Source organism: Lactuca serriola, chromosome 4 (assembly GCF_051521515.1).
Source record: "Lactuca serriola cultivar US96UC23 chromosome 4, Lser_US96UC23_V15, whole genome shotgun sequence".
NCBI classification, from domain to species: Eukaryota; Viridiplantae; Streptophyta; class Magnoliopsida; order Asterales; family Asteraceae; genus Lactuca; species Lactuca serriola.
Genome location: NC_136411.1, coordinates 84050441 through 84061721, shown reverse-complemented (window position 1 = coordinate 84061721; position 11281 = coordinate 84050441).

Below are 11281 nucleotides of genomic sequence, written 5' to 3'. Positions count from 1 at the left end.
CCCGCACCTTTGCTGTTCGCTATAGCTAGACAAGCCAGTCTAGGGTGACAAATGTCTTCAACAAAATCAACGCCTGAAAAACGTTAAGACATGCACTCTATCATATTAGTATGGTTATAACGACTCACTTAGAATATAACAATATTATTTAATTTACGCGGATCACATCTTTTGTTCATAATCAATTATGATTTTGAATATCTTGAATGAAACTTGATCACACAAGTCTTAGAGTTTTAAGACTGCTATTTTGGTATATCGGAAAACATAGGATTTTCTGGGGAAAAAAGAATTTTATAGAAATTTTCGAAAAGTTATAATTAAAACACACACGTAATTATACTTGATTGGAAACAAGACTTACAACTATATTGACATGAAAATATTGGATTTTCTGGGTTTCTAAACTATCACAACTTTTATGTAAAAGTGATTATGAACTCACCAACATATTATATGTTGACGCTTTTCAAACGACTTATATTCTCAGGAAATCAGTAAGCAAGTTTACGGATCGCGGATTCTGGATTATTTTGTTGTAGTTTGGAATTTAGTTACTTATGTCTCTTTTTTTGTAATTTGAGAACAAATACATGATGTAAAAACAATGTAAGTTTGTTATCTTAATGTATGATGTTTGGATTTGCTATATTTCATTTATATTCAACTGTTATGGTACTATATAATGAAGTCACCCGCCTCCGGGCGTTTCCGCGTTCTGGTCCGGGGGTGTGACAATAAAGGAGGCTAAGGGTCGATTTTTAGGGTTTTGGAGGCTTAGAGACTGGTAAAAAGGATAGCCCTAATGACCTAAGGTGCTTATATAGGGTTCAACAACCTAAATTAGGGTTTCATTAAGTCGCACATACTCCACACGTACATAAGTGTACACCCTGTATACGTGCCCATAGTCCCGATCAAGCCTCGCATCAGTACGCTAAGCGTATCATGTGGTACACCCTATATACTGGCTTCTCAGCTAGTACGCTAAGCGTACCAAGTGGGATGCCCCACGTACTACCCAAGGACCAAAAGTGAAACTATTCAATAATAAAGTGAAACATACCAAGATCCAAGTGTTACGATTATCCCCCACTTGAATCAGACTTTGTTCTCGAAGTACGCTGCCCCGAACAACTCTAGATAGTACTCCTCATCTCATCCCCGGGATCCTAAGTCCACTCCGAACCCTTGCGGTGCTGCCATTGCACCTTCACCAGCTTGACAACCTTGTTCCTCAAGGTTTTCATCTTCCGATCCAGAATCGCCATTGGTGTCTCAGTATAGTTCAGGCAGTCATCCACCTGAATATCCTCCAATGGTATCGCTGTGGAATCATCCACCAAGCACTTCCGCAGCTGAGAGACGTGGAACGTGCTATGAATCTGATTGAGCTCATCTGGAAGATCCAAACGATAAGCAACCCAGCCCACCCAAACCAAAACCCTGAAAGGACCAATATATCTGGGGCCCATCTTGCCCCGCTTCTTGAACCGAATGACACCTTTCCAAGGTGACACCTTCAGGAGAACCATATCCGTCACACCCCCATACCGGATGGCGGAAACTATCGGGGGTGGAGCGATGTTCACCATATCACAATAATTGTATACATTGAAACACAAGTACATAAACAACCATCATATCATATGATTATATTAGTTACATGACCCAAATGTTACTTAGTATCAAAATACAATACAAGGTTTGCATGGTATCAAATAAAGTAGTTCTCGTAATGATATTTGGTGTCTTTTATTCAAAAGTAGGTCCACTGACCTGAACTTAATTGTTTCCTGAGATTACATTCCGTTTTAAAAATCAACATAAAGTTGGTGAGTTCATAAGAGTTCAGTTGTAGAAAAATCTGATATTTTTCCTTGTGTAAAAATCATATCCTTGTAAAATGTTTTGTATTTGTACGCCTTCACCGTAAAAGAAGAATGTATGTGTGTAGTATGTATCCAAAAGCATTTATTAAATAATAGCTCCAATAACTTCTAAACTTATAAAAAGTGTGACTTGTCATGTGATTTCTATTATCCAAAAATCGAGTGTATAAGTAAATAACCATACTTATAAATGTAGTATATAAGTAAATAACTATACTTATAAATATTGTGTATAAGTAAATAACCATACTTATAAATGTTGTGTGTATGTAAATAACCATACTTATAAATGTAGTGTATAAGTAAATAACCAATTATAAATGTAGTGTATAAGTAAATAACCATACTAAAAAATGTAGTGTTTGTTCCCATAAAATCCAATATTTCCTTTAAAATGAGTTGTAGTCTTATAAACCCTAAGACCAAAAATATATAAGTATTTCTATACTTAAAGTAGTATTACGTAGTTTTATTCTTATATAAAATCATTTGAACGCATATTACCCCGTAAACTAAATGTATCGTTGATTTCCCATGTGAGTTGTTACAACCATGCTAAAACTGAAGTTAGCCTGCTGTGACGTTCTTCAGGTGTCGAAATGTTAGACATTTGTCACCCCAGACCTACCGGTCTAGCTGTAGCTAATAGCTTAGGTGCAGGATTGTCAGTCCCGTATAGATCTATACATAAGTATCACGCTCTCTTACAAAGATTCTGGTTATAATTCAGGACTTTAGTGTGTACTTTGGTAGGTACGGTGAAGACTATGTCTCACATAATTGTTTCAACAAGTTCACATAATGGTATTATCCAATGGGTAATGGTTTTATCCAATGTGTAAAGATAAAGTTTTAATCTTTCAAAACTAGACTTTTGGTAAAAATATTAGTTTGTGTTTATTCGATGTGTAATAATATTATCTAATGGATAAAGGTATTATCCATCATACAATAAATATAATACTAGAAATTTGTGCATAGACCGGAACGAGACTTGTGTGCTTTCTTTGAAAATAAGTATATATGTATATATTTTCATAAATAGAACATAAACATGCATGATATAACATTACCCAAAGGTTAAAAGTTTTGTCCAGAGTGTATTAGATATAGGACCTTTGTGTAAAGTTATTGTCCAAAATATATTTTGTTTGCATGGCATGTAGCCTCCCCTGAAAGTGTAAAGTTACGAAAAACTGGTAGAAAAGGGGGTATGAACTCACATTTTGTGCTTTCCTTAGAAGATGGCAAGAAATGGTGAGAAAAATGAGGTAGGAATCAAGCTTTGGAAGACAACACCTCATTGAACTTCAAGATTTTGCCTAGGGTTTTTGATTCAAGATTATGAGTAAAATAACCAAAAGATGATGATGAATGAGTGATAGAACTCGAAAAAATGGAAGAAACTTACCAAAAAGCCTTGCGAAACACTTGCCAAAAAGCCTTGAATCAAGTAGAGAGTTCTTAGAGGGATTAGAGAGAGTTAGAGAGAATTTGAAGATGGAGTGAGGGGGGGGGGGGGGGGGAGACCCCTTCGGCTAAGTTTTAAAGAAGAGTGGGGAAGAGAGTGGTTTGCATGGGGAAGTGGCATGTAAGACTCTTTTGAATATAAAAATTAGGGTTCAGGTCTTTGGAATATAAAATTCAAAGTATGGTCTTCTTTATATTATAATAATATATGTAGGATTTCTTTTGATTATAATACATAAAGATGGTTATGATGATGTTGGGTGTTAGGAGATGGTTGGAAGAGAGGAGACATGATTGTCTTCTTATGGTTTTTATAAAAATCTAGCCCCTTTTTATAAAAGTTTTTCATTTTTATAAAAGTGTGGTGGGATTTGAGAAATTCATAAGGTTTAATAACTAATAAAAATATTGTTATTTAATATTATTTACAATAATATTAACACCTTATGATTAAATTGCTTTTCTCAAATTCGTTGTATAAAATGTGAGCATTAAATGTGATAACTTTCGTTTTCTTGATGTATGATCTTTCTCTGGTAATTAACCGGAGTATCAAGCTAAATACTAGATCATATGATGTTTGCAACACGTTTATGGATTTGTGAAAACGTAAACCTCATGTCATGATTATTACCCAATACCCGACAATATTTGTGTGTTTTATCGAATTTCTACTTTACCGTAGTTTATTTTTCGCAATTAAAGCGTTTATTCGATAATTTATTCAAAATAGTGCATGTAGTATTATAATATTCAACAATACATTAGGGATATTACAAAAATCACATTTCGTCTTTTTGACCTAATATGCGCACAATTGACTTTTATTGACCCTTGTTGATTTTTGTTGACCAAAATTTGACGGATGTCACAATATCTCCCACCTAGAACTCTAAATCTTATCGACGCCTGTCGGCATAACTCTTCTGCTAACTATGAGCTGTCTGGAGCCTACTCCTAATCTGTTGAATCAACTCAGTGGTCTTGAGTACCACTTCGGTACTCCCCATAACCTACTGAACGACCTTGCCCCAACAAATCGGGGTCACACACTTCCTCCCATAGAGCATCTCGAAAGGAGGTCAATCAATGTTGGCGTGATAACTGTTATACGAAAATTCCGCTAATGGAAGATACATATCCCAACTCCCACTGAAATCCATAACACATGCCCGCAACTTATCCTCAAGGTTCTGAATCATCCGCTCACTCTGACCATCAGTTTACGGATGGAACGTTGTGCTGAAATGGAGATGAGTGTCCAACTCTTCATGAAACTTATTCCAAAACCTGGAAGAAAACCAAACATCTCTGTCAAAAACCACCGATATCAGCACCCCATGACGTGACACAACCTCCCTGATATAAATCTCAACCAACTTCTCTGTAGATATACTCTCTTGAATCGGGATGAAATGCGCACTCTTGGTCAAACGATCCACGATGACCCAAATTCAATCCACTCAACGCGTAGTCCAGGGTAGCTTCGTGATAAAATCATGGTGATATCTTCCCATTTCCATATGTGAATCTCCAATGGCTGCATCTTTCCATGAGGTCGCTGGTGCTCGACCTTGACTTTCCTACAAGTCAAGCACCGCTCCACATACCATGTCACATCCCGCTTCATGCAGGGCCACCAATAATCAGGACGAACATCCCTATACATCTTCGTCGCCCGAGATGAATGGAGAACCTCGACTTGTGAGCCTCCTCCATCAGAATCTGACATACACCGCCCTAATACGTAATCCAAACTCGCCGATGCATAGTCAACAATCCACTATCATAATCGAAGGAATCCACCTGACCCACAATACGCTCGCTCTTTCGGTGCTCTTTCTTCATAGTCTCAACATGTGCATCACGAATCCGCTCCAACAATGGAGTAATCACGGTCATCCTCAAACATATGTCTCTGATCGGATCTACTACTACCTTGCGGCCGAGAGCATCAGCCACCACATTGGCATTCCCCAGGTGATAAAGGATCTCACAATCATAATCCTTCACCAAATCTAACCATCGACGCTGCGTCATATTCAAATATGTCTGACCCATCAAATACCTCAGGCTCTTGTGATATGTGTAAATAGTAGAACATACCTCATATAGGTAATGTCGCCAAATCTTGAGGGCAAAAACCACGACCCCAACTCCGAATCATGTGTCGGATAATTCGCCTCATGAGACTTGAGCTGCCTCGAAGCGTAAACGATCACACAACCCCTCTGCATCAACACGGTCCCCAATCATGTGATCACAACATCACAATAAACCACGAAATCATCAACACCCTCCGACAGGGTCAAAATCAACGCCTCACACAACCGCTGCCTTAAAGTCTCGAAAGCTGCATGTTGCTCAAGCCCCCAACAAAATGTAACTTTTTTCTTGGTCGGTTGGGTCAAAGGAACAACTATCTTGGAGAAATCCTAGATGAATCTCTGATAATAACCCACCAAACCAAGAAAACTCTGAATCTCAGATGGAGACCCCATAACCTCCCACTGCATCATGACCTCGACCATGGCCGGATCGACCGTAATACCCTTCTGGTTGACAAGGTGCCACAGAAACCACACCTTGCGCAACAAGAATTCACACTTGGAGAACTTTGCGAAAGTCTCTCCCTTATCACACTCTCCAACACTTCCCTCAAGTGCTCCTCGTGCTGCTCTTGAGTCTTAGAATAAACCAAGATATCATCGATGAATACAATCACAGACCGATCCAACATCGGCCGACATACGCAGTTCATGAGATCCATGAACACAACTTGAGCATTAGTGAGCCTAAAAGGCATCACCACGAACTTGTAATGACCATAACGAATCTGGAAGTCTGTCTTCTGCACATCCTCATCCCTGACCCGCATCTGATGATAACCCGATCGCAAACCAATCTTGGAGAACCAAGGTGCACCCTGAAGCTAGTAAAAAATATCACAATCCTTGGGAGTGGATAACGGTTCTTCGTCGTTACCTTATTCAGCTCCCGTTAATCGATGCACATATGATGAGACCCATCATTCTTCTTCACGAACAAGATCGATGCTCCCAAAGGAGAAATGCTCAGTCGATTAAATCTGTTGTCTAACTGCTCTTCCAGTTATGTAGACAACTCCTTCATCTCAGGAGGAGCCAACCGATACAATGTTTTGGCTATCGGATCCGCACCCGGAACTAGATCAATCCTGAACTAACTTGCCTCTCTGGAGGCACCCTAGGAAAATCCTCTTGAAACACATTAGGATAGTCCCGCACAATCGGCACCTCATCCAATGTCGCGTTACCCTTATCCCTGATATCCATGACATAAGGGACATAACCGTAACAACTCCGCTGAAAATAGCGTTTAGCCCTTACTGCTGAACACAAAATTGGCCCAAGTTGATTGCAATACAAACCCTGCTAACATGACCAGTCCGACCGCACTTCAAGCAACCAGAACCACCCATCCTACATGCCCTCTCGTGCGTCCTGTCGCACCTATCGTAGCAGCCTCAGCCCTGCTAGCCCTTCCCTCTCAACTCAACAACCTTGGGCCTCTTTCCCAAACCCTCAATACTCGGCACGTACTTAGGCTTCCTCTTCTGTTCCATCTCCAGATCAATTTCCCTTTCCATAGCTTGTGCTATCATATCCTCTAGCGTCTTGAACCTGGATCGGATCACAAACTGCCGAATGTCACTACCCAACATCTCATGATACCAATACTTATTTATCTCCTCGTCTGCCACATACTGCGAAACAAGAAGTGTCCTCTCCCGGAACATAGCAGTGTTCTCATCCACCGTCTCAGTAGTTGGCGGAGATCTTGAAACTCTCACGCCAACTGCTGCACCTTAATCATCGGTGCGAACTCAGCCTTGAACCTGGTCACAAAATCACCCCAGGTCATCGAATCAACAACATCATCACCCATCACGCGCCCAACCTCCTCCCACCAATCTCATGCCCTGTCCTTCAAAAGACAGGAGGAAAGCCTAACCTTTGCCTCATCAGGGGAACTATTGGTGCGGAAGGTGTTAGCAACATCCACTAACCACCTCCGGCTCGCTATCGGGTCCCTCACCTCGTGATAGTCTGGAGCTCCACATGGCTGGAACTTCTTGAAGGACAAGGAATGTGCCCCTATCAAGGCCGTCATCTCAGTACGGAAAGAACCCAAATGCTCCTCTAGTAACTCCACAATACCCTCCTTTATCGTACTGAAGATCACAAGAGTCTGATCGAGAATGCAACGTGTAACCTTAGACGTAATTAACTCCCTCGTCTGATCATCTAGATTACCGACTCCAAAACCTGACCCCGATCCCTCACCAGCACCAGAACTGCCAACAGGTCTGCCTCACAATGTCACCATACTGAAAATAGACCATATAAACCATCAGAATATATATATATATATATATATATATATATATATATATATATATATATATATATATATATATCGAGGGATAACAAATCCACAAGCTTCCTGGTTTCATTGTAGCTCTCCTTGAATCGAGTACGAATCCTCTACTTCTAGTAGTACGGGCCCATACTACCTTCCACATCTATCCGTACTTTCCTCAAAGATTACCTTGACTTCACCAAGTCACTTTATATCCATACAACTCCCCCTCACAGATAAGGCTCCCAACACTATATCTCATCCTAGGTTTTCCTAGGGAAAACTCCATACCACTCTCCACCATCAGTTGCAAATGGAACTCTTGCTAACTCCCTCTAACTAGCTCATGAATACAATTACATATCACTAAAACTAGATAATTCTTTGAATGAAAGGTCTTACACTACAACGGTTGTACTCAGACGAGAGCTACGCAATAGAGTTAAAACCTAACATTCTAAAATTATTTAGTTCCCATAATATGTAAATTAGCATATTCGCTTACAAGTTAGTAAGAACTCTTAAAAGCACAAAGCAAGCATCATTCGAGATAAACAAATGTATCAATCATCATGACATATAAGAGTAAACCAAGAAAGTGCGGAACGAGGTGGTGTGTGCCCTGCAATCATCTCGAGCCCTTCCCTTTGGAACTATAAGTACCTGAAACGTAAACTGAAAACCGTAAGCATAAAGCTTAATGAGTTTCCCCAAGATACCACATACCATACATACATATAACACATATAGGGCCCCGCCCTAACTCATGTAACGGGCCCCACCCACTGAGTATAACGGGCCCCGCCCTAACTCACATAACGGCCCCTGCCCAACAACTATAACGGGCCTCGCCCTAACTCGTATGACAGGCTCCTCCCACATACAGTTCATATAAGCATAATAGGGAACAACATACATAATAACTATCAGGCCCCGCCCAGTAATTATACAAGAATATGCACATACTAGTGTCATAGAGACAACAAGTATTCTAACATAACAGATCATGGGTCGGCATTTGTGCCTTCGACCCGCTAAACATGGTGAGGAAAACTCACCTCACACTGCTGGATCAAAATGATAATCCCTGGTTGTTGGTCCGATAAATCCCCGAGCTATTAATATCAAATAATATCTAATTAACAATTGAATTCTAGTCTATAACCATCAATACATACATTGGTTAAAAAGATCATTTTACCCCTTACCTAGTTTGGTTTAAAACTAAGGCCCAAACTCACAATCTAAAAGGCCCAAAAACTAGCTAACCCTCCAAGGCCCAAACATGGCCCAATTTTCCAAATTGGGCCCAAACCCTTACATAGGCCTTACCCCAAGGCCCACAAAATTTTCCTAGTCCAAAAAATTGCATTCAAATGGCCCAACAAGACCCCAAGAATCTAAGCCCAATAGAATAGTCCAAACTCGAAGACCAAACTACAAAGCCCATTAGACTGAGTATGCAGGGCGTACTCAGCTGAATGCTAAGCGTACATGCTTTAGGGCTTGTACGTTGCGTGTACTGGCCTGTACGCCCATCATACTCCTCCTATTAAGCCGTCCTTCACATTTAGCCCTTAATCCCTTAAGACATTGTTCCACAACGTGTATCTGACATCCTTGAGCTAGATTATCACGTAAAGTTGCTAACTTTATGTTCATGCATCGCTAAATGAAAATCTTAAGCTTAAAAAGGACTTAATATGTGACTTAATGCATGCATGAGAACCAATACCCTATAAAGCTTGCACCTTTATGCCTAAGGAGTCTATAACAAGCTAAGATCTAAAAGAATAAGTCCTTAAAACGTTCCAACTCCTTAAATCAACCCAAAAAGAGACGAAAAGCATAAAAACTAAGATATGAAAATATCTAAGCATTTACAAGTCAAGGTATTAACTTGATACCTCAATAGGCTTGCAACAAGGGTGATGATTTTGGATCTTTAGCCTTCTCACCAAGAAAAGCACCTTCAATCTTCTATACTTCCTTCACAAAGAGCAAAACAACCACCAAATTCTTTTGCTGCCTCAAAAACACCACAAAGGAGGCTAAGGGTCGATTTCTAGGGGTTTGGAGGTTTAGATATTGGTAAAGAGGCCATCCCTAATGACTTAAGATGCTTATATAGGGTGCAACACCCTAAATTAGGGTTTCATTAAGTTGCACGTACGCCCCGCGTACATGCCTGGAGTCTCGATCAAGCCTCGCATCAGTACGCTAAGCGTACCATGTGGTACACCCCGCGTAGTGGCTTCTCTGCTAGTACGCTAAGCATACCAAGTGGTACGCCCTGCGTACCACCCTAGGACCAAAAGTGCAACTTTTAAATAATAAAGGGCAATAATGAAACATACCAAGATCCAAGTGTTACACAATCGTGGTTGGATGTTTACTTCATTTACTTTAATAGTGGATATCTTGTGTTATGTGACAAGCGGTGATGGTGATTGTGGTAAATGATAAATGTGTTTGTATTTCAAACATGGCAAAAAATGTCAGCAATTAGTATTGTGAACTATAATATCGAACCATTACTCCATTAGTAATATAAAAAAACAAACAAGTCGACAAATTGTATTGAGAATTAAATGTAGATTCGTCGTAAATAATAAACTAATTTCATATTGATTATATACGTTCATATCTAGTTGTTAGAAGTAGAAAAATATTATTTCATTATTGGACAAACTAAAATACATAACAAAAATAAAATTAAAACGAACCTGAAGATCGAAGATGCTTGATCGATAACTGAATAGAAGAAATCTCGCCCTTAAAAGTTTTTATGTTGCTCGGTGGTTGTAAGCTTCAACATAAAATCCTATGATCTAATGCATATTTTCGTTCTTTCCAACACCCAAGGAAGAATTAATAAGCATAACAAGCACTTGTAAATGTGGAAGAACGATGAATTCATAACAACTTGCTTGTTGAATTCACAAAAGTAGAAGAAAGCAAAGGAGATCTCAATTTTTTGATGTGTAATAAATGAGACATGGTATTTCCTATTTATACTAATCTAAAAACAGTAAGATCTCAAAAAAAATTTGAATTGTTAACGACACTTGACCCTACCAAGTTGGCACATGACACATCATTGACCAGATAAAATCTTGGGAGTTGGCATCATTATTTGAAAGCTTTTGGAAGGTTTTTGGTGCTTATTCAAGAAGTTAATGCTCAACTATGAGTGGGTTGGACCAACTCGATCTGATTGGAACTCTATTAAAAATAAAAGCTCTCCAGCTCCTTGAGACGACACAATCTTGTAAAGTGCAAAGTACGCCTAAATCATGTCATTTTGCAAATCTCACATCTCGCATTCACGACTTGACTTAGCGGATATGTGGATTTGACCCATCCTTTAACCACTCTAAAGCATATGGATGGTACAATGTGTTTCGAAGTTTAATATATAAGGGAAATGAATGAAGGGAAAATAAAATAAGGGGAAAAAAGGATGATACCGGAAAGTTATATTGTATTTTCATGTTTTCAAATTTTAATGAAATCAA